This window comes from Uranotaenia lowii, chromosome 3 (assembly GCF_029784155.1).
Source record: "Uranotaenia lowii strain MFRU-FL chromosome 3, ASM2978415v1, whole genome shotgun sequence".
In the NCBI taxonomy this organism is placed as follows: Eukaryota; Metazoa; Arthropoda; class Insecta; order Diptera; family Culicidae; genus Uranotaenia; species Uranotaenia lowii.
The window spans coordinates 331,178,327-331,203,193 of NC_073693.1; the positions used below are offsets into that span (position 1 = coordinate 331,178,327).

At 30.9% G+C, this 24,867-nt stretch overlaps 1 protein-coding gene across 1 annotated transcript in view; it reads left to right on the top strand.

Moving 5' to 3' along the window:
* Positions 1 to 2,489: 2,489 nt before the first annotated feature.
* Positions 2,490 to 24,867, top strand: part of LOC129754429 (protein 5NUC-like) — a 48,900-nt gene continuing 26,522 nt past the window's right edge. The window contains exon 1 of the mRNA XM_055750494.1: positions 2,490 to 2,970. The gene's annotated coding sequence lies outside the window, so the exon portion shown is untranslated. The remainder of the gene's footprint in view (positions 2,971 to 24,867) is intronic.

Sequence of the window (24,867 nt, forward strand, 5' to 3'; positions counted from 1 at the left end):
TTTGTCATTTTTGTCATTTTTGTCATTTTTGTCATTTTTGTCATTTTTGTCATTTTTGTCATTTTTGTCATTTTTGTCATTTTTGTCATTTTTGTCATTTTTGTCATTTTTGTCATTTTTGTCATTTTTGTCATTTTTGTCATTTTTGTCATTTTTGTCATTTTTGTCATTTTTGTCATTTTTGTCATTTTGTCATTTTTGTCATTTTTGTCATTTTTTTAATTTTTTCATTTTTGTCATTTTTGTCATTTTTGTCATTTTTGTCATTTTTGTCATTTTTGTCATTTTTGTCATTTTTGTCATTTTTGTCATTTTTGTCATTTTTGTCATTTTTGTCATTTTTGTCATTTTTGTCATTTTTGTCATTTTTGTCATTTTTGTCATTTTTGTCATTTTTGTCATTTTTGTCATTTTTGTCATTTTTGTCATTTTTGTCATTTTTGTCATTTTTGTCATTTTTGTCATTTTTGTCATTTTTGTCATTTTTGTCATTTTTGTCATTTTTGTCATTTTTGTCATTTTTGTCATTTTTGTCATTTTTGTCATTTTTGTCATTTTTGTCATTTTTGTCATTTTTGTCATTTTTGTCATTTTTGTCATTTTTGTCATTTTTGTCATTTTTGTCATTTTTGTCATTTTTGTCATTTTTGTCATTTTTGTCATTTTTGTCATTTTTGTCATTTTTGTCATTTTTGTCATTTTTGTCATTTTTGTCATTTTTGTCATTTTTGTCATTTTTGTCATTTTTGTCATTTTTGTCATTTTTGTCATTTTTGTCATTTTTGTCATTTTTGTCATTTTTGTCATTTTTGTCATTTTTGTCATTTTTGTCATTTTTGTCATTTTTGTCATTTTTGTCATTTTTGTCATTTTTGTCATTTTTGTCATTTTTGTCATTTTTGTCATTTTTGTCATTTTTGTCATTTTTGTCATTTTTGTCATTTTTGTCATTTTTGTCATTTTTGTCATTTTTGTCATTTTTGTCATTTTTGTCATTTTTGTCATTTTTGTCATTTTTGTCATTTTTGTCATTTTTGTCATTTTTGTCATTTTTGTCATTTTTGTCATTTTTGTCATTTTTGTCATTTTTGTCATTTTTGTCATTTTTGTCATTTTTGTCATTTTTGTCATTTTTGTCATTTTTGTCATTTTTGTCATTTTTGTCATTTTTGTCATTTTTGTCATTTTTGTCATTTTTGTCATTTTTGTCATTTTGGTCATTTTTTTCATTTTTTTCATTTTTGTCATTTTTGTCATTTTTGTCATTTTTGTCATTGATGTTATTTTTTCCCCATTTTGTCTTATTTTGTCTCTTTTTCCGATAGCGGCTCTCAATTGTATTTTATTTCGTGTCTTTATTGTGTCCTTTTTTTCACTATCCCAGCATTGATTCATTGGTTTTCTTTTTTTTGTCTTTCTTGTTTTTTTTTAACTTCCTGTCTTTACTTCTTTTTTTTTCGTTTGTTCTCATATTGTCACATTTTTTTTCTTATTTGTTAATTTATTTCTCGTTTTGGTCTCATAGCGTTATTTTTGGTCATCATAGCGTTATGTTTTATTTTCATTTTTATTTTATACCGTTCTTCCTTATTTTTGTGCCAGTTTATAAGGATAGATGAAAAGTTAATCATTTGTCTTATTTATGCTTCATTTATGTCTCGTTTTTTTCTGATTACTTTTTCTTTATTGTTTTATTTACCTTTTATTTCTGTTTTATTTTTGACTTATTTTTCTGTCATTTTTGTCTTATTTCGGTTTCATTTTTTTCTCTTTTTTAATTTTTATACATGTTATTTCTGCCTCACTTTTATTTAAAATTGGCCTCTTTGAAGTCTAATTTTTGTTTCGTTCCTGCCTCTATTTTGTCTCATTCTTGTCTCATGTTTGTTTCGATTTCGTCTGATCTTTGATCAGATTAATCTTTTTCTTGTATCATTATTGATAAATTCTTGCTGTATTTTAGTCTTATTCTTGTCTCATTTTTGTCATTTTAGTTTTATTTCGGATACATTTTTCATCTCATTGTTATTTGTGTTTTTGTCTAATTTCTGTAAATTTTTCCATTTTTATCTCATTGTTGTCATTTTATTCCATGTGTGTATCATCTCTCTCATTTTTTTTTTCTTTTTTTTTTTTGTTTATTTTTCACAATTGATTAAAATTAGGCATTTGATGTCTCTGATTTGAAATTGTAAATCTCACGATATCATTGTTTGCATCAAATTATCGCATTTTTGTTCTCGCCGTTTCAGTTCTCACTTTGATGCGCGTCGATAAGCACATGTTCGGCCACCTCACAGTAGGACACCTTTGTGCGCTGCTATCGAGGCGTTGCGTCCGCGTCGTCGTCGTTTCGAGAAATCACCTTTAGCCGAAATTGACGTTGTTCTGACGATAAGCGCAGAGGAAGCGTCGCTATCGTCTGATGATAGCGAAAATACGCCACATCAACATTGGACGAGGCTCACGACGCCTCAAACATCTAGTTCTGGTTTAGTATTGATTTACCCGCGATCGCGAGCGTTCAGCTCGATAATTAAGTTGGTTAGTTAGTATCGGGATTTTTGTTCTGTTGTTGTTTTCGTTTTTTTTTTTTCAAACCGGGCAGCTTCCTTTAAAACACTGAGATCCAGAGAGAAAAAACGACTGCTATTTTGGGTGTGCGCGATCAACAGTTCATTCATTCAAGAAGGCAAGACAAGAAGCTGCTAATTTCCGAATACCAAACGTAAAAACCCCAAGCAGAACCTGGCAGTAAAAGGAAGCAACCAAAGCCGAACGTCGAAAAAAGCACGTGACATAACTAGTGCCGGCTATTTGAAGTCAGCAGCCGAGGATCGTATTTCATCGTCAATGCTTTTCAGTTTTGTTTCCGTTTTTGTTTCGCGAAGAGAAGTTCAAAGTTCCTGCTAACCGGTGCGGTTTTTTTATATTAAATATTGCTACTTCAACGTCTGACTGACCATGAATGTGAGTACCTTCCCCGGATATTATCGGTGCTGTGGAGTTTTTGAATGGAGAACTCATTCATCATTCATATTTTGTCTAGGTCTCAAGAATGCTTTTGGCAAGAATTTAGAAGGTAATTCCCCATCTGAATTTTGTTTATGGCAGTCAGAGTTTTAAAAAAAGTTTTTAGGGTATTGTTAGAATAAAGTTGATTTTAATCAGATCCTTTTAATCCTATCATGGTTCAAATTTTTGGAAACCAATTCAGGTGTATGCTATAAGTAATTAAGGCCAAGCAGACAATATATCGATATGATCGATTTTTTATTGAAAATTTAGGATTCTTTATTGACCTTAAATACATTCGATATGTTAAATTCACATCAAGAGACAATATTTCAACAAGTGTTAAAGTAACAACGATGAATCCGTGCACTCACGGTGTCTAAATCAAATTTCCCTACAAACCTCAATTGAATCTCATATAAACTTTTTTTTCTTCAACTTTAGTAAGATAATTTTGAGGGCGAAACTTGAGCTGGAGGGCAAAACGTTAGATTGCTGAACTTTATTGAATCACTCAATTTGGGCCGACTCAAAGATCTGACTCGGCGTTTCCGGGAGTTCTGGTCTGGGCTGGTCTGGAATGAGCATTTGATCTCTATTGCTATAGGGTTTTAAGAAAGGTACACGTAACAATAAAACAATAACAAATGCTATCTCACGATTCAGTGGAAGATAAGTTTTTTAGGTTCGGTAATTCATTAAAAACTTTGATTGACTTGACACAAAATTTGAATTAAACCACCTTGAACCTTCGTTGATTTCCTTTTAGGTGTCTGGTTCACCTGATTGTAGCTTCCTATAATTTCGATTTTTGTTCCACACAGAGGTGTAGGCCTTTAACCTCTTAAACAGTGATTTTTAAATCGTTAGTTTTCGAAATGAATTGCGATTCAAAACTTTTTTGGACTTTTCGATACAGATGCATGCAAATTACAAATGAACAACTTCAGCTTTGATAACCAAGCGCTCTTGGTAAAATTTGATAGGTAGATTTTTTATTTGACCTCTAAACTTGATAATGCGGCGGTTTAAATTAAAAACGTAAAGTTGATTTTCCGGCAAATCAATCACATTTTTAGAAACGAACGATATTTATTTCTACTTCGACGTTTTGGTGTACGACACCGTCATTCAAATCGTGGATTTTAACGAATAGAATGCACATTAGACCTCAGCAAGCTTTCTATGGAAATTTCGAATTTATAAATTTTTGCACCTTCCTTAGTTTTTTTTGGTTGTTTTGATAACTGCAAATAGCAATAACAATTTTGGAAATGATTCATTCTGTCCTGAAAAAGCGCAACGAGTTTCAATTTGGTATGGAAATTTGTATGGGAAATCAATTTTTTTATTTAAAAATCTGCACAGATTTACTGGAAGTACGGAAAAGTATATCTTTGGATTTTAAATATTCCATGATTCTTGCAGTACATTTCAAGACAACAAACCTAAAACATAACTTTTAACCCAGAAAAGATATTCAATGTAATGCAAAAAATTTTTTTTTATTATTTATTTTTTTATTTTAGCGTTTTCGAATACCCATTGAAAAGCTGTTCAACCGTAGAGGTTGAAATAAAGAAAAATCGCATAAACTCCTTTGCATAGCCAACGAATCTGTTGACTTATTGATTCTTGACAATATCATGTCATGAAATTCTTGGAAGCTCTAGCCAGCGAAACCTGCCATTTGTTTTCAAATAATTTTCATTGAATTCATTTTTTTTTATTTTGAAAGGAATATAACTTTTTTCTTGAAAAAATAAGCTTCTTCTCATGTGGGCAAAAAATGAAGCTTAAGAATAGGCAAAACCATTAATTTAGGATAAACTTCATTCCAAGCTTATTTGAATTTTCTAGATGATTTAATACGCAAAACTTGCGTCTTCCATACAAATTTCCATACAAAATTCCATTCAAAATTGAAACGCGTTGCGCTAATTCAAGAATCAACCAAATCATTTCATTTTTTTTAAATTAACACTGATGCGTGGTGACCCAAAAGACATCGAAGAAACATATGGGAGCTGTCTAATACGCATTGTACCTACATAAGGGTGTGTCGTTTAAAACTTTTTTCGAATTTCATAACCCTGTAAACTAGAAAGTTTTTTTTGATCGGAAAGAAAGACAGAATTTTGGCAGATTTTTTACATAAGATTTAGGACACTTTTTTTGGTTTTCTTTAATGTTTTAGAGGATAGCGTTCAAGTCTTCTAAGCTAGAGGTCATGAGATCGAATCTCGTTCACGGCATACATAGTACTCTTTCTGTGGGGGCTTGTGATATAGCTCAGTTGGCAAGTCTGTTGTCTCCTGAGCCGATGTCCGCGAGTTCGAGCCCAAAGAGTAAACATCGAACACAGTTGTACCGGATAGTTTTTCAATAACGATCCGCCAACTGCAACGTTGATAAAGTCGCGAATGCCATAAAGATGGTAAAACGACTATAATCGAAACAAAAAAAAAAAAAAAAAAAACTCTTTCTGTGAGCTTGTGGATTTAGCATTTGTATGATGATAGCCATCATGTCCTGAAAGATGTTCGCCTTAGTGTTGAGTGAAATTAGATCTCTTCAAAGAAACATGAAGTTTCACTGAGATTCTATTTATTTGTTCGTTTTTGATTAAAAAACGAAAGAAGAATGAAATTCCAATATATTGAGCTTACTGGAATATTCTCTGGCTACAACTTTTCCCAAAACGGCAAAGCGGTAGAACATATTTCAAATGACTTTTTCTTACCGTCAAGAAACTCTAGCCTTAAGGCCGTTTGGGGTTTAAAATGGTTGAGCTGTAAATGCATGAAGTTTAAAAGATTTCTTAAAAGACTTTATGAAATATTAAATTTTATTTTCGATTGGTAAGGTAATGATGTAAATATTTTCGGCATTTTTAATTTTCATAAGATGTTAAAACAAGGTTTTATACTACATCCGACGTTTCGGCATAATTTATTTAGCCTTTTTTAATTAATCTAGGAACCAAAGTTTACATAAATGGCATTAAATTTTTTGTTGTTTTATAGTGTAACACTGAAAACCTATATAAAGTAATTAACTTGGGTCGGAATGTAAAAGCTTTTTGGTTTTGAATTTTTAAATGTGTGAATGATATTGCGATTGAGTGTACAGTAATTTGTCGTTTTAACTTTTCAGTAGGTTCCCGAATCTATGAAATTGTCCGATATTAAAAATTGTTCTCGTCCAGTTGTCTGTAGATAAATGATTAGCAAAACTTAGCGTTCAAAGTTATATGCAATGTTATATGCTCCATGTTCAACTTACTGCCAAGGCTTACATTCACCAGCTCAAGAACATACCCCCGCCAAAAATTTCTGCTTATCTCAACTTTTGATTAAATTTCAAATCAAACACAGCAAAAATTATTTCCTGTAAAATTACGCAAATGACCTGTAACAAAAAGGAGCAGGACATTTACCGTAATTTTACAGGTCGAAAAACAAATCACGTGACATTTTACTTTTAGTGTACAACTTTTTTGCAGGACATTTGCTGTAATAATAATTGAATTTTTGTTAACTTGTAAGGAAAACGATTTAAAATAACAGGTTTTGTTAATAACAGGTTGATTATCGGTCCAAGTAATTCACTTTAAGTAACCTTGATGAAATTTTTTTTTGATTTTGTGATCTTACAAATTTCTAAGGCGTTCACACGGTACCATGTACTTATTTCTTGACCAAAATCATCCAGAACACCTGAATTAATTTCAGATATTCGAAAATGGGCATCAATTCGGTTTAATTGCTAGATAGTGCTGCCATCTAGGACTTGAAATTGGAGAAATAGTGTTTGACTATTTTAAAACATTAGTTTTTTTTTTATTTGAAGCCTGTTTTCAGGATCAAATTTTCGAATCTATGTTTTGTCATTTTACATCATACTTATGAATGTTAATGAAGAAATCAAGCAGTTTAGCATTCAGAGTTGTATGCAATATCATATGCTCCATGTTCTACTTTCTGCCGGGACCTGCATTCTATTATGTGTGATGTTTACGAATGATAATGATAAAACAACAAACAACAAATTCCTTGAAAAAGGTGGAATAAATTATGCCGAAACGTGGGATGTAGTATAAAACCTCGTTTTAACATCTTATGAAGACTGAAAACGCCGAAAATATTCACATCGAAATTATGAAATTTAAGATGAATTCGAAGAAACGCGATTTTTCAGGTTTTGAGTTTTGTATTGAAATTGTAGCTTCATTTGTTTTTTCATGATTTTTTTTATGGGATTCACTAAATGGCTTTAAATAATTGTTTATTTCTAATCATTTTGATTAACATTTTTTCATCATTTTCAGTGGTAAGGTTGATCAAAAAATTCCGCGGTAAAATATGAATTATAATAAATATTTAATTTAGAAATGAATTCTCGATTGATCACGAAACTTTCGATTTGAAATATAAAAACATAATTCTTTTAAACAAAATGCAAAAATCCAAATTCTTGGACTATAAAAACCATTCTGAATTCTAAAATAAATGTCCAATCAGTTACAAAACTAACCATGATAATTTGTTTGGAAAATGGTAATTATAGTTAATCTTAATTCATATTAGTTAAAATTCTTTTCTTTATTCTCAACTGAAGGGTTGATTGAAAAATTTTGCTGTGGTATTTTGAATTTGAACAAAAAATATTAAATCGCGATTTGAAATGTGAATTTTCTATAACTGGAAAAATCCATTTTGAACTTAGGAGAATTTGTTCAATGGTTGATGGTTTTATTAATATGAAAAAAGAAGAATATATTTATTATTATTTGAAAAGTGCCAGTGATAAAAGTCAGAGATAAAACCTTTTTATAAAAAAAATCGTACAGTTATCAAAATAAGTTCATTTTTGAAAATACAAGCTCTGAGTTTTTTGTCATTTTCGATTGAAATATTGGGTCCTGAAAAAAAAACGGACGGTTGAATCTATGCTATTCTTATAGAAAATTTAAATTTAAGGAGTTATATGTCAAGTACACGAAAATTCAGAATTTAAAAAACAAAGGCAAATTTGTTAAACATATTTCTAAAATCTAAAAAGAAAGACTATAAAATTTGAAAAATTAATTAGAAAATTGAAAATAAAACCGTTCTTTAAAATTCGGTGAATTTATTCAGAAATTTTAAAAAAAAGAAAATGAATAAGATAAGTTCTTTGAAACACTTCAGAAGTTTTTTTTAATAAACACGTTTCACCATAACCATTTATTTAATCGATGACTCAAGCCAACAGCATTTTGGTGGTTATTTTCTAAATGATTGATTTGGTAAATTTTAGCGTACATTTAGTTTTTAGTACGTTAGGTACATTTAGTTTTGGTGGTAAGGAGTTTTAAATGTATCAGTTTAAAGTGAAATCAAACATTGATAACTGATTAACCAAAAAAAATAATTTTCTTGAAAAAATCATATTCTGATTCTGTTTATCATATTTCATCCAACTAAGGAATAATCTTATGATGAAAATGATGTAACATGATGCAATGATCAACATATTTGTTGAAACTTGCAAAATGATTACTTGTATGCTTTAAAAATATTTAAAATTCAGTTTGGATTAAAACTTCTTAAAAATTTGATAAATGAGAAAATGTTAAAAAACATAAAACTTCTATAACTTTTTCCGCAGAACTCAAAATTACTTGAAGTCTTAAAGAAAGTTGATAGTTCATAAAAAACTTTTTTTAAAAAATGATATGTTTCTAGCTTGAGTTTTTGTAAAAAAAAAGCGCAGACATTTTTTAAATGCTTTTTACTTATTTTCAAAAGTCATTTCAATAACGAAAACTGATAGAAATATTGCATATTTTGATTCGACTACCCTAAATTAGTCTAAATTACCTTTTAAATTCATTGCATCTCAAAAAATGTAAATTTTGTGGCCTTGTGTAAATTATGTGTTGTGTTCCGCATCTAGAAGAACAAAAAACACGAAATAATATTAAGTCTGAAATTGATTTCTTGAAGAATATTACAAATCAGCATAACATTTGTAAAGAAATGAACGATTTTTTTTATAAAAAAAAAATGGTTAATTTCAAACTCTGTTCTTATATTGTAAAAACCCATAAAAACCTATTATAAAAACCCATTCTGAAATCGAGGTAGGGTTTTTGTATGTCAAGTTTTGAGTTCCTAAACAAAAGTTAAACTGAATTGCAGATTGAAATCTAGAATTTGATTTCAATTCGTAAACGTCGAATAGTATCGTAGATCGAAATGTCTCAAGCCAAGGGTTATGTAGATAAGACGTTATTCCGCCGGAGGCGAGAAAAATTTCTGACTTGCTTGTCAAATATATTTTAAGATCAAGTAATTTTCCGTTACTACGGTGAAAACTTTACTTGGAAAAAAACTTCATGGGGGGGGGGGGGGGGGGGGGTTAAACCCCTAAACCCCCCCCCCCCGTTCGCACGGCCTTGAATAGGTACCAAATATGGAGGTGAATAATATAACTTTAAAAAAATACGAAGATAATTTTTTTTTTAATTTTTTAAAGCTACATTATATAATTTTACTAGCAGACCCGGTAAACTTCGTCTTACCATGTTAAACTTGGCGTCCATTTTCAATTTTTCCTAGTTTTTTTTTACATTTCTCTTCTTTCCCTTTACTCGAATCGTCCCGCTTAATTCTATCAAAATTAAACCATAGAATTTTAACTCAACGGGTCTTTTAAAATCCAATTTTTGTTACTTGTTCCATAAATAACTGTATGTTGATAATATGTATGTTCCATTTGCTGTATTCCATTTAGTGATTTATTCCGTTTTGTTCGAGTTCACAATAAGGTTTAAACCGAAATAAAAAGTATCTCATTTATTGGAATATATTGCTTATGAATCTTCGGAAAATTTTTGAAGTATTTTCCGAATATTTTGCCTAACGCAGCGCTTTCAGCTCCCAATTAGGTGGTGTATTTTTAAGAGCTGAATAATTGAAATACATAAGAAAAGATTTTTGACTAACCATTTTCAAACAGCTTTTTTTCATCATCCTCATGCTTCAAAGCAGTTTGAATTAAAATCCATATTTTCACCAAAATCATTTCCAAATAGTTTCGCCTGATACTTAAGTTATAGACTTTACACATTTCAACTTAAAATGTTCCCAAACAGCATTTGTCATGGCATTAAATCTGACGATTTTGTTAACTGCAAATTACTTTTTTTTAATTCAAGCAAAAAATGCAAATTAGTTCATTTGATTTCATTTAGGATTATGTAGTATTTTTAAGATTAATAAAATTAATTGAAAAGCAGATTTTTTAAAATTTAATAGATCGAAATGTTCAGGCTTTGATGGTTTCGTGAGTTCATTTCAAAAATGAAACATAGGGGCAAATGCAAACGAATATCATCACAGTTCAACTTTCATGTTTTCTGAAAAAAATTCATATTTTCAAAAAAAAATTTTGGTTATGTTGACAAAAAGAAATATCGAAGTATACATTTGTATCATTTATTGGGGCAAGTGATAACACATAGGTCTTTTTCAGATGCGTCAGTGAAAAGACTTTAAAATGAATTTAATACTTGTTCTTGTTTGTCTGTTTTATCAACTTTCATTGATATATACTAAGTTTTCTCCGGAATAAAATAATGCTTGGTACTTCAATTTCACTGAATGCTGTTCAACCAAAAGACCTTGATTTACAAAGACCTTTATAATAATTTTTTCGCGTTTTCACTTATTCCACCAAAGAAATTACATGAATTTATATTACTTTTAACACTTTCAGGTCATATTAAAAGTTCATCATAAAAATCTGCTGCCCCTGGAATATCAATCATAAAAAAACTATTCAACAAAAAATTGAATCAAAAGTCTCTTCTATGTAGCCAAAATATGTTAAACAAAAACATACTTTTCATGTTAAGTTCGTACTTGAATTGTGAGTAAACAAACAGTAAACGTGTAAACAGTTTTTTGATGAATGATTTTAAAAAAAAGAGTTGAGTTTATTTAATCAGATAGTTTTTTTTTGAGCCCAACAATTTTTAGATGATGAATTAATGTATACACTTTTCGTAAAAGTTGAAAGTTTGCACTTGCTCTAGTTTACTTTCTTAATTGAAAATTCTTCCGGAAAATTCATATCCTCACTTTTTGTTATAGAAAAGTAGATTATTTTATTGATAACTTCAACTTACGTTTGCAATAAATCAAAAAGTTCATTCGGCCTTTAAAAACTTCAATCCTATCTAATCTATTTCAAAGAACAGACTCTCGTTCAGTTAATGTGCCCAGCGTTCTAGGCGTATCGGATTATACGAAATTGAAAGTAAAGCTTCCCAATTTCTTATTTTCAAACGTTCAAAAAGTGTCATTATTTTATATTTATCATTTCCAAATTTATACCTTTTGGACAACAATTTACTACTTAAATTAACACGAATTAAAAATTGTTTTAATATTTGAAATCGTTTATATGGTTTTGATTCGATCGATAAAATATCAATCCGTGTCACATCTAGGCGTCATTTATTATCATGTGCTGTGTACAAATAAGCAAGAAAAAAAACACATCTTGGTTGCATATCGCCCCCACGTGCATAAGAAATATAGGTTCTTGGTTGAGAAAAAGGCGCCTAATTTTTAAATTTTTCCAGCGATCAATGAACAGTATGCTTTGGTTACTATTATCTTGCAACGACGTTTGCTAGCGACGCGCCGCCCATGGAGACCAAAAACAAACCCCTCGAAGAAAAGAAAATCTCTAAAAATTGATGCCTGACTTTCCAATTTCAGAATTTGGCAAAACAAATATTATATGTTGTATTCGATCAGCAAAATGTCAACCTGAGTCACATCTTGGCGTCATTCATAACCATGTGAGGAATCAAGAACAAAAAAAATCACATCAAGGCATCATATCGCCACCACTTGCATTGAAAATATGCTCGGTTGAGAAATACGCGCCAAAATATTCTTACTGATCAGTATGCTATGCCATAGTTACTATCTTCCAACGACGTCAGGTCGCGACGCCTCGACCTTGGAGATGAAAAACAAACCGCCCAAAGGAAAAAAAATCTCGAAAAAATGGAAGCCATGACTTTCATTTCATTCAAAAAACTACAAATTTAATAATTACGGACAATTGATGCGACTTTGTGTTGTTTTTATTCGATATAAACCGATTCGCATGCCTACAGAATATTCTACAAATAATTTCATTCGAATCGTTTGGGTCATTTCGGAGGAGTAGTACTACAAACACCGTTACAAGAGAATTTTATATAATAGATAACTCCAATGAACAGCATTTAAGTGCAAATTGCTTTAATGACTGATTTGAATAAATTTTTAGTTCTGAACTCAAATTTTTTGCCGGAATTTGTCTATCACCTCACCAATCTTCTTCGTGTGTTTTAGCAACATGTATAGCTTTATATGATTTAAACCTAAATAGCTTAAAGTTGGAACATTTTACAAAAATCAGCACTTAGATTTTGAACCCGATTATCTCAGGGTGGGGTGGATAAATTTTAAAATTTAAGTTGCACTCATATCCTTATTCCTTACTTATTTAAACTCATTTGTTGAACTTTGTACACAAAAATGGCAATGTAGGTACTTTAAAAGAAATAAAATAAGCTATTCAGTTACCAGTCTGGGCTAAAATGCATCAACATGCAAATCAAAGATTCAGCTTCCAAATCTCGTTTCCATATGTTGGAATATGATTGTTTTGCATCACGCGTTTGTGAATTTCAAATTTCAGTCATCCAAACATCAATTTTTATAATTTCAACTTGTAAACTTTTTTTACCCCTGAATGTATGCAGCACCATTATGCATTTTCTTAAAACATATTTGACAGAAAAATTGCAAAATTTAATTCGAACAAAACCAAAAATTACTGCAGTTGGTGCTTTATGCGTGATAACATCTCAAATATATTAAAAACTATAAATTTTAGAACGATTTTATTTGATTTTACATCAAAAATTTGTTGTAACTTACACCTTTTTCTGAGTAGTGTGAAAATCGCATGTTTTTGTAAAATTTAAAAATAACTGGTGAAATCAAAACTTTTCTGACTACGTCAATATGACATCAAGTTTTTAGAAGCCATTGAAGTTGAAAAGCGTTGCATGATGCCCCAGTTGACGGCAGTTAATTTAAAATAATAAACAAAAAATATAGAATTTCCTGGAATTTTTAACGGAAAGATTACATATTTATTTGTCAGCAAATATTTTTCATTTAAAATCAATTTCAAAATTATAATTCAGAGGATGATAAGAAAAAACAGTAATGCTATTGAACAAACTTTGCAAGAAAAAATTGAATTTCTACTTTACATTTGTGTTTTTAGCTTAAATGTGTAAACAAACTGTCTTTGGTGAAAAAAATAAGATTCAAAATTCCAGAAAAAGAAAAACGTAAAAAAGGAATATGGAATTGAGAAAACTAAACTTGTATATATGCAATCTTTTGCAATCTGACTTCCCCAACGATATAGTCTCATCTTGATAATTTTATCTTATTTTATTGTGAAACTCTTTCCGGAGCTGCATCTGAATCTGAATTTTCAACATTAATTCTGAGTCTGAATTCTGAACCTGTTTTCTCATTTCATTAGGAGTTCTGAAAAGAAAAAAAAAACGATTCCTGTATTAAGATTCCTGATCAGAATTTCAAATAAGAGCCATGAGTTGAAATTTGAATTAGAGCCCTCAATCATGAATCTATACATATAATACAGATGATTTAGGTTTGAATCATTATTAATTTTTCATTCATTTATTTTGAATCTGACTGGCGTATCTGAATTTAAATACGAATTTCGAATGATGAATCTGATTTTGAGTTTTCAATTCTGGATAGCCAATTTAAAGCTTTGTTATGTTTGATTTCTGCTTATGAATAAGTTAAAAACTTTCGAATCTGAATGTAAAAGAAAAATTCTGGATGTATTCATATTTTATTTTGTTTTCATATTCGGCCAATTATTCCAACCTGTGAATTTCGACCCTGAAAATTTTCATTTTAAAGGGAAAGTCAGAAAGTTTCATATATTTATTTTCACTTGAACCATTCTTGAGATTTCGCATCGAGAAGGTACAGTTACCAATTGTCAATTGCTCATTAAAGAAGGAGTCAAAACTTATTGCACTTTATCATAAATCAACAAAATCATTCAATATTTAGTATAGTAGGTTGATGACCAAAAGATATCCAAAAACGTACAGCAGTACATCGTTCAAATTTGCACATCTCGTTGTCTAAATGAAATTTCTCAAAATTGAGTCAAACAGTTCCAAATTGAATTCCGGAAAACAGCAACGCTTTGAAAATCAATCCAGAAGTGCACTTCAATCAAAAACTTCAAAGCTGCTATACAAACTATGCAAAACAATGCGTATCAATTTACCTAAATCCTGCTTCGGCTATGTTGCATCTATTGAACTTTGAATTCGAAAGAATGAGGTTCAAACTGGATTCTTTCAAGAATCTTGTCCCATACAGAGGAAAAACGATAACAAATCAACATCCACTCACTAGTAAATCGTGTCAAAGAATGAAGACGCCTCGCTCTAACTGGAACATAAAAGAAGTCGGTAGCAACTGACAACTGATTCAATTTTCGAAAAGTTATGCCACAACCGTTCATTGTCCACCAGGCAGCGGCAAGTATGATGATATCGTGTTCCGGGTGGAGTGTCGAAATTGGATCGTTTTGTAGCCTATTTGCAAATTTAGACTGGCTGGCCATTGGCTCTGAAATTGAGTCAAAGCCAATGTGGGTGAGGAAGGTTCGATGCTCCGGTCTTGGAATGGAACTCGAAATATGAACACTTGCTGCATGGTGTCATACAGGGATTAAGGAATTAAAAAAAGGCTGCAATGCCCACATAGATAATGTTTTCCATTGATCAAATTAATATGTAGGTACTCTTAAGCAAATTAACAAGGCAAGTTGAAATTTACATGACTTGTAAACAACATTTACGTGCAAATCGTCTTAAAATTAAAAGTTTAAAATAACATAAATGACCTTGTTTATGTAGATGTGTAATGTGAATACTAAAATAAGCATCAAAAAAGTTATTCCTATAACTGCAATTTTTAAACTGCATTTAACACAATTTTTTTCCACTGCGTAACTTTCAAATCTCTAAAGATTGACTTGAAAGTCAACAACTTTAACATCTTAGATTGTGTCCATTGTTAGACGAAAGCTTAGCTCGCCTCGTTATCTTTCACGTTATCATCTACCAACACTTAAAATCAACAATACCCTTAATAGTTTCCCTTTCTGTTCATTCGACAAACTAGATTTTCAAACTGCTGCGATTAACCATGTACAAAATATTAATTAAAATCAAAATCGGACATTCCCAATCTGAAACACATATTTGTCATACGACTTGCCCGTGTACAAGGCCCTGCTGAGCTTTCGTGACTGGTAAAATTATTCCCATTACAATCATCGTTATTATCATCATCAGGCTTATTAAAAGATACAGAAGCGGCACCAACAATTGTTGTCAACCGTTGACGGTTGATAGAAAAGTCATCGTTAAACAATTGGGGGGATTTCTAAATCTAACCTCACTTACGAATAGTCTTATTCCAGGGTTAGGAAAATCTATGGCTGAAGATTGCATTTTTGAAGATAAAATCAATTCTACATACGTATTGCAATCTACTTGCTCAGTAACAGATTGTAACTGATTTGCTTCTCACCATCGGTAACGACAACCGTTTAATTTTCTGACAATTATCGAGGGAACACGTGAATTCGATTTGAGAGCAAATCGTAGAAAAAAGAGAAATGATCTGTTAACTACCAAGCAGCAGCAACCGTGTGCCAAATGAGGAGTTTCCTTTGAAAATTGTAACAGAGCGATACAAGATAACAAACGAATAACGAACCCTTTGCTGGCTTGGGGTGCAGCTTTGAATCGGAATGTAATTACTACTGGAAAGCCCTATCGAGAATCACCAATTACATGCTGCGAATTAACATGTCGGTTTACATGCATATGAGGTTTTTGCACTTTGTAGATTTGCAAAAAAAATCAAACAGGTTGTTTTTTTTTTTTTGTCTTTCCGCGAATATGTGAACTAATTTGTTCTCGCAATGATTGGAAATGTAATCGATAGCTAATTCAGGCGGCATGAGATTAGTTTTCCATCTAGTTCGATGTTATTTTAATTAACTGAAGCATACTAGAAAGCGACATTTACGCAAGCATAAAATTAAATGTGTTACAAAAGTTGTTTGTGTATAACGATTTTGGTTTCAAATCACTTTAAAAATGATTCATAACCACACGAATATTTTTTTTTTTGTAAAACTAGCATCGATTTGAAAAACAGTGCCAAATTCATTTAAAAAATAAATAAAATTATCTGAAATCTAACTGAAACTGGAACTGAAAATATTAACTAACATTGGAGACTCAAATTGTTTCTTGCTTTATCTACCATAAAATCGTTCGCCACCTTCGGAAAAATTAATCACATAAACAATTTTCATTGTATTAAAACCAAGTTTTACTAGAAATTAATGACACACTACTGGCTTAAACTGGATTGGAGACATGAAACAGAAGCTGCTAGCTTACGTCAGAATAGATTACTCGTCTCCAGATCTGATATTTTCATATTCAATCGAAATATTCGGCTAACCGAGTATTCGGAGCCAAAAACCACCCAAAAACTGTAAAGCCGAATATTCGGCTCACTAAATAGTTAAGCTAAGTATTCGGCTGAATGCACAGTTGTCAAAAATGTGAAAAACGTAATCGTTGCATGTGTTTTATGTTGATTTTGTTTTACATTTTATCTTCTACGTGTCTTGAAAGAAGTTTTATAGTAGAACGAGCTTTACAAGAAAATGTAATGATTTTTTTTTAATACCTCTCTAAGTGAGATGACAAAGAATAAAACACATATTTTTGTTGAACATTAAAAGCATGTAAAATGTAATTATTAAGAGTTATATTGAAAAAATATATAAAATTAGTGCTTTTTCAGCTTTTTTTAAATACGTCTTTATTTGTACCAATTCGTCATAACATTTATATTACATTGATACATTAAATTAGGTGTTCAGCTCAATAATGAACTGTTCAGAGCCCTATCTATCTTATCAAAACAATATTAATTAGACTTAAATTTGCTAAGCGCAATCAAGTATTTTAATGTAGGAGAACATCCTGTATTGTCAAAAACATTTTGAACTTAACCTTCCCATGCCGTTCGCAAAATATCTGTTAAAATTTTTTCGGGTCTATTAACCTGCAGTTTGTTATCGTTCTCCTGGCCACAAATAATAACCGATTTTGATGATATTATATTTGTTGTTTAGGTAATTTAATCTAGTTTCTCAAAATTATACAATACAGTCAATATGTTCTATGAAATTACCAGTGGTCGGTTCCGAATGAAAAAAGTCCAAAAACAGAGCTCTTCTTGAAATGCTTATAACTTCTGAATGTACTATTGTTTTGATCTAACTTAACGATTTTCGAAATTTTTAAAAATTTACCTTTCTATAGATGTACAAATATGTAGGGGTCCTGTGGAAATTTTGGCCGCTATCCCGGAACTTCCGGTAGAAAAAATTCTTACTTCAAAAAAGTCACCCAATTTTGGCTTTGCATTGCTGTATCTCGCTTACCAATGAACCGATTCTCTAAATTCAAATATTAGTTTTTTTTTGAAATTTTTTTTTATTATATTCATAGAACAAACTTTGTTTCTAAAACAATTTAGTTTTTCAGTATCTCTGAATGAAACTAACAACTTTTTTGACATTTTTCAACTCTCCCTTGGGTTGATGGGTGCTCGGGGTTTTGTCATCATGATTTCTCGGATATTTTCACTAAAACTGTCCACTTTTTATATACCCAGAGATTCATTGAAATCTGCGTTTTCGATTGGTATACTTTATGTGAAGTTTTTCAAAAATTTGTAACAACGTTTTTCCAATATACTAAAAGCTGTCAGCTGGCAGCTTTCAGTAAATTCGAAAAACGTTGCTACAAATTTTCAAAACACCACACAAAAAGTATGTCCATCGAAAGAGGAGATTCTAATGAATCTCTAGGAAATTAAAAAATGACCACTTTGAGTTCAAATTTTAGAGAAATCACGCTAACAAAATCCCGTAAACCCACCGACACGAGGGGGAGTTTGAAAAATGACAAAAGAGATGTGAGTTTCATTATCATATACTGAACAACTGAGATTTTTGAGGAACCAACTGTTCCACGAAAACAATAATAAAGTTATCGAAAAAAAACTAAAATTTAAGTTAAGAGAATCGGTTCATTGGTAAGCGAGATACAGCAATGCAAAGCAAAAATTGGGTGACTTTTTTGAAGTAAGAATTTTTTCTACCGGAAGTTCCGGTATAGTGGCTAAAATTTCCACTACATATTTGTACACCTATAGAAAGGTAAATTCTTAACATTTTAGAAAATTGTTAAGTTAGATCAAAACAATAGATCATTCAGAAGTTATAAGCATTTCAAAAAGAGCTCTTTTTTTGGACTTTTTTCATTCGGAATCGATTACCGGTAATTTCCTAGAATATATATTGACTTTATTTCATAATATTGAGAAACTAGATTAAATTACCTAAACAACGAATAAAATATCATCAAAATCGGTTATTATTTGTGGCCAGGGGAACGAGCGCAAGAGCTCGGGTCAATATGACCCGAACGGCATATCTAGCGTAACATTTCATAAGGGCGAAACTAGCAGTTAGCTCGAAACGAGAAAAACGCGTTTGAAATTTCGGAACATCTAATCTTAACAAATTCCAAAAAAGGGGATTATATTCACTTATTGTTCGTTGGTTATCGAAATCTTTAACTTTTTTCACTAAATTTCAGAGATTTTCGAGTTTCGTTTTTTTTTCGTTTTCGATTTCAGTTACGCCTGCAAGTTTCGCCCAATTGATCGGCCGTTTTCGTTTTGGTTTTGAAGTTTCGCCCATTGGTCCTACACGCAAAAATTAATTAGGCCATTTTGTCACACACGGTCAACTTAGTTACGCCTATTGGCCCTACACGAATAGAAAAATTCACCCCATTTTGAATAGGCGTAACTTGACGTTCCAACAAAAATGCATCAACAGGAAGTTTCGCTCAATTGAATTTTATTAATTTTTTGAAAGTTTTAAGTGATTTTAAGATGAAACCGCGTTAATTAGGTAACGTGCAACCGCGTACATCCGGAATGACCGTTATCTCGATTTGTTTACATTTGGCAGTTTCGCCCTTTTTAAATGTTTCGCTAGATATTATCGGTTTTTTTCATAGGGCCATTTCCGGTGGTCACCGGAAGTTATCTGGTACTACAGATTGTGTCTTCTGCGGCTCTGCATAATTGTTCCAAATTTCAGATTTTTTCAATTTTTTTGTCACGAGTTATGATGAATTGAATGTACGCTTCGGGTCATATTGACCCGAACGGCGCGGAAAGGTTAAAACGAAAAATTATCCTGAAATTAAACTAATTAAAAATGAAACGAATCTCTGCAATGGAAGACTACATCGATTTGTCTTGAAGTTCGAGTTTAGAGCGTTTAGTTTTAGAAACGGTAGGAGAAATTTCCAACATTTTCAAGTAATTCAAAAAGGAATTTAAATTTTGTTGTAATCTACTGAGTACCACTCGTAAATTTCGACCTTTGGCTGAAAGCAAAGTATCGTCAGCAAATCATCTTCTACCATTTCCTTCTGATACATCAGGAAGATCAGAAGTAACAATATTGTATAAAATTGGTCAAAGTCCCTGAGGGACGCCAGCTCTAATGGGAGTCCTTTCAGAGCATGAATTTTGATAGCTTACTTGTAAGGTTCGGCTAGTCAAATAATTTTGAATAATTTTGGTGAGATATACAGGAAAATCAAATCGAGCTAATTTAGCTACTAAACCTTTGTGCCAAACACTGTCAAAAGCTTTTTCAATATCAAGAAGAGCAACACCAGTTGAACAAGCTTCAGATTTGTTAGCGTTAATCATATTAGTTACACTTAAAAGTTGATGTGTAGTAGAATGTCCATGACGAAAACCAAATTGTTCATCAGGGAAAATAGAATTCTGATTAATGTGAATCATCATTCTATTCAAAATAACTCTCTCAAATAGTTTACTTAAAGAAGGAAGAAAACAAGTTGGTCGATGACTTGAAAATTCTGAAGCACTTTTTCCAGGTTTCAAAATTGGAGTAAGGTACTTTGGCATTCTCCATTTATTAGGAAAATAAGCCAAGTGAAAACATTTGTTGAAGATTTTAACTAAAAAATTCAAAGTGCTTTCAGGCAACTTTTTAATAAGAATATAGAAAATGCCAGCTTTCATATTTTTATATTTTTTGAAAATCAATTTAAAGTTCATCAATATTTGTCTCACGAGAACTTTTAAATACATTTTGCTTAGAAAGAATATCATCAACTTCTAGGGAAATTTGAGCATCAATTGGACTTACAACATTCAAATCTAAATCATGTGCAGACTCAAATTGTTGGACTAATTTTTGAGCTTTTTCTGCGTTAGTTAATTGAAGATTATCTCCATCTTTCAAAGTAGAATTTGGCTTCTGGGGCTTGTTTCAGACTTTTTGTTAATTTCCAAAATGGCTTTGCATAGGGTTTTATGTCCTCTACTGCTTTTGAAAATTTTTCGTTACGAATACGCTCTTTCAGCCTTGATTTTACGAATAATCGGCAACTTTCGGCAGCTTGCACTATAGGCAAATTGATCATCAAGGTTTTTGTTTATAAAACACTGTAAAAATCGTATGTATCCAAGCGAGATACATCTATTTTGTTTACCATATTTTCTCAGATTTGCTCTTTTATATCAAGTTTTTCAAAAAACCGTCCTGAATTTCCCGACCTTGTGATAGAAAGTATAGTATGCTTAAGGTTAAAGATCATCGTTGTTACAAACAACTATTTGGAAGATATCTTTAACTTAACGATAAATTTGACTTTCATCTACTTCGATATCAAATAAGCAATTGCTTTTAAATTGCTTGGCCCCTATTTCAACGTGTTTTGTCCCAGATTTCACAGGAACCCAATCTCTTTGATGATAAACGCCCTAGAAGCGACAAATCATCTGATGTGCTTTAAGTTGTTGGTAACATTTTGAAAATCAGAGAGACACCTGATTGAAAAATATCTTGTAAAACATCATCTGGTAGTATCATCTGGTTGAGAATAACCGACTCAAAAACAAAAGGGAAATTAAGATGGAAGAAATAGGAGGAAATAGAAATAATCGTTTTGTATTTTTATTGAAAACTCGACAGAATATTCGACCGAATAATCGGCCGAACCAACCGAATTACCTATTTTTTCAAATTAATTTACCTAGTTTTATTGAAAATAAAAAAAATAAATTTACCGAATTTTGTTGTGGTTTTAATTAAAAAAATTGAAATATTTTTAATAAGTTTGTCTTTGGTTTTGATTTTCAAGTCTAAGTTTATAATCTTCTTGGAAGCCTATAAATCTTATTTTTAATAAGTTAAACTAAGTTTCTAGCTTTTGCCTTTTCCCGGACCCAATATTTCAATTAACGGCAGGGCCAGATTAAGCCATCGGGGGGCTCGGGGCAATTTGTCATGCCAGAGAATGGGACAGAAACTTAATTCAGTATATTCCCTTCAAATTACCATTATGTCTGCTTAGATGATAGTTTCTGGTATCTTTAAACAATAATTATGAATACATCACGTGCAAACATTGCGGAACAGTTAAATATTTAAAAAATAGAAACTAAAAATTCTGATTAGAGCTGCTAAATTCAAAACTCAATTTTCGATTTATGCATTTTCCTTATCATAAAAAAAAATTTCTGTGTTAAGAAAACTCAAAGTTTGATATTAAAATGTTTTTCATTTCATCAAAAAAATATTTCCCTTATAGAAATTGGGAAGGAACTATAACATTTCTAGTTGAGAATCCAAAAAAAAACAATATCTATACTTGAATTCAAATTCCATGGATATACAAATATGTATAAGAAATCTAGAATAAAATTCAAAATATAAAATCAGGTTTTATTTAGAACCAAAATTCAGTGTATCAAATTAAAATCATAATTTCAAATCAAAATATCAGAAACAAATTACAAATTCAATTCAAAATAAAGAATTTAAGTAACAATCAAAAAAAATTGAGGAATTGCAAATTTTCAATTCCTAATCCATATGTGTATTGAATTTTTATATCTTTAAGTGAGTTCGAACCAAGAATATACATCGATCACAGTTGTACTGGATAAGTTTTTCAATAACTGTCCGTCAACTGCATCGATGATAAACATAAGTCGCGAAGGACAGAAAGATGTTAAAACGACTATAATCTAAACAAAAATAAATCTCCAAAATACAAAAGAAAAACCGTATTCATGTATTGTGTTGAAAATTTTTAAGATGTTTGTTTCTTTTAAGGCTCTTTATTATCATTCGAGTGTGTATCTTAATTACAGTATATTATTTTAATTTCATCATAGAAATCAAGACTTTATAAGTGCTGAAAAATTAAATATACAATAAAGATTAAAATTTTAAACTGAGAATAAGATTCTCATCGGATCAAATACTTAATTCAAAAACTTTTGTGAAAACATTAATTCAGAATGGAGATAAAATAAGCTTGCCAGATTGCCCGGTTTTGTCCGGGTTTGCCCGGATATTTGATGCAAAATTTCGAGAAAGTCTGGTCCGACCGGATATCGTGAAAAAGTCGGGATATTGCCGGGATTTTTTCACAATTTTCACAAAGACAAAAAAAATCAAAGTTTTTGAGTAAGTTTCAGCGAAATCGATTAACGGTATGAAAATTTTCAACGGTTGTTTGGATTTGAAATATTGAATTCCATGCCCGGATTTTGCCAGGTTGTTTTATGGAAAAATGCCCGGAATTGCTAGGCCCGGATGGGAGTGGAAAAAATTCTGGCAACCTTAAGATAAAATGTTTAAAACACAGATTCAGCTCTGTTATCATTAAAAAATCAGATAAAAATAAAAATGAGATCAAAGATCTCGCTTTTTCACTCACAAAATCACCCGATGAAATTCACAATTCAACTAATTCAACTGTGAGAATGTTTGAATAATGAAAATAATTTGAGAATGGTCAAAAGAAAAATGATATACTGAAAACAGAATATTTACTATAGCAAAGGATTATTTGAAAATTGAAGCTTCTTAAAATCTATAATTATAAAACTTCCGTTATATCTGTTGAAAAAGTTTAAATATGAATTTCAAAACTAAGACTATAATTGAAATAGAAATAAAGAAATATTTAGGAAAACTCAGTTTTGCTGATTGGTTTAATTTAAGCAACTTAAGTATTTTTTAATTTTTATTTTTTTTAGTTGATTTCTGGGAAAAGGGTATAAATTAATTGAGCATTATTCATACTGATTCCTATGCTTGACGTAAGCATTCCATATTGCTATGCTTATTAGTTTAATCCTCAGCAAAGCTCGAGGATCTTCGACTATCTTCGATTTTTTTTCTTCAGTTCAGATCATGGGTGGCCAAGATTTTCACCATCATACCCTTATCTTGAATCTGCAGATAGCAGAAATTGAATTTCTTTATGAACATTTTACTTCATGGATCCGCCGGTGGGCTTATTTTGTCCATGGAAGGAAAACATGTTTGCATATATTCAGGAGTCTTTAGGATTCACCCATGGTTCAAATGATAGGATCAAATTTTAGAAAGTTTAAAAAAAAAGTCATTTAGATAATTTTTCCAAACATGAACCTATCCATAAATTGCATGTTAATAAAATTTCTCATAAATAATCTAAAAATTTTCTACCTTTCCAAAATAGGAAATATTTTTCTTCAATCTGTGCTGCATAACTTCTTTCAATTACTGATAACTACTGCAATTTATTCAAATTTATAAAATGCAAAGAAAAAGTTGTTCAAGGTGTGAAAAAATCCGGATTTTTTTTTATTTTGCAGGATTCATATTGTTAAAAAAAACAGAAAATTTAATATGGGCTCGAATTGTTTTTATTTGGGAGTTTGAAAAAAAAAACGATTAAACGCTGCTAACATGTTCCGATAACAATAAAAAAAAATTAAGGTGTGTTTCTTAATTTTCTTCTAGTTTTTTTAACTGCTGTGTTCTGCTTCGGATTTGGTGTCGAAATATTGAAAATCAAATGCCTAGATTTTGTTATATTTTGAAAAAAATTGTCCTAAAGCTGTAAAAATTGTGAAAAGCTTAAAAAGGCCCCCTAACATATTTTATAATGGAACTATTCGACACATTATTTCACGGACCCCCCTTAGCTGGTATATTTCTGGTATTGATTCCGATTCTCCATTTGCTTGATTGTTCAAAAGTTATGCCAACAATTTTTTATTGGGGCCTTCCCCCTTAATATGGAATAGTGATGTCTCAAATAATCATTTTTCTCTCGAGGAATATTTCTCGTATTCATACATCATTCCATGTTAAAAATTTGTTTTTTTTTGCTTGATAAATTCTCGAGCGATGCAAAATAAAATATTTAAGGGCTCCCCCCCCCCCCCCCCCCTACCTTTTCCTATCTCTCTGCTGGATGGAAGAAAGGGTATCAAACATTCGGAAAGCATTTCTAGTGCCCAAATACACTCTCAATCCAAATTTGGTCCCATTTGCTCGATCAGTTCTTGAGTCATGCAAAAAAAATGTATGGAAGCCCCCCTCCCCCTTTCTATTATCTCACTGGAAGAAGGAGTGTCTTAGATAAATCATAGAATCATTTTTCTTAGTCAAATACTCTCTCATGCTAATTTTTTTGATTAGTTCTCAAGGTATATCAAAACTTGT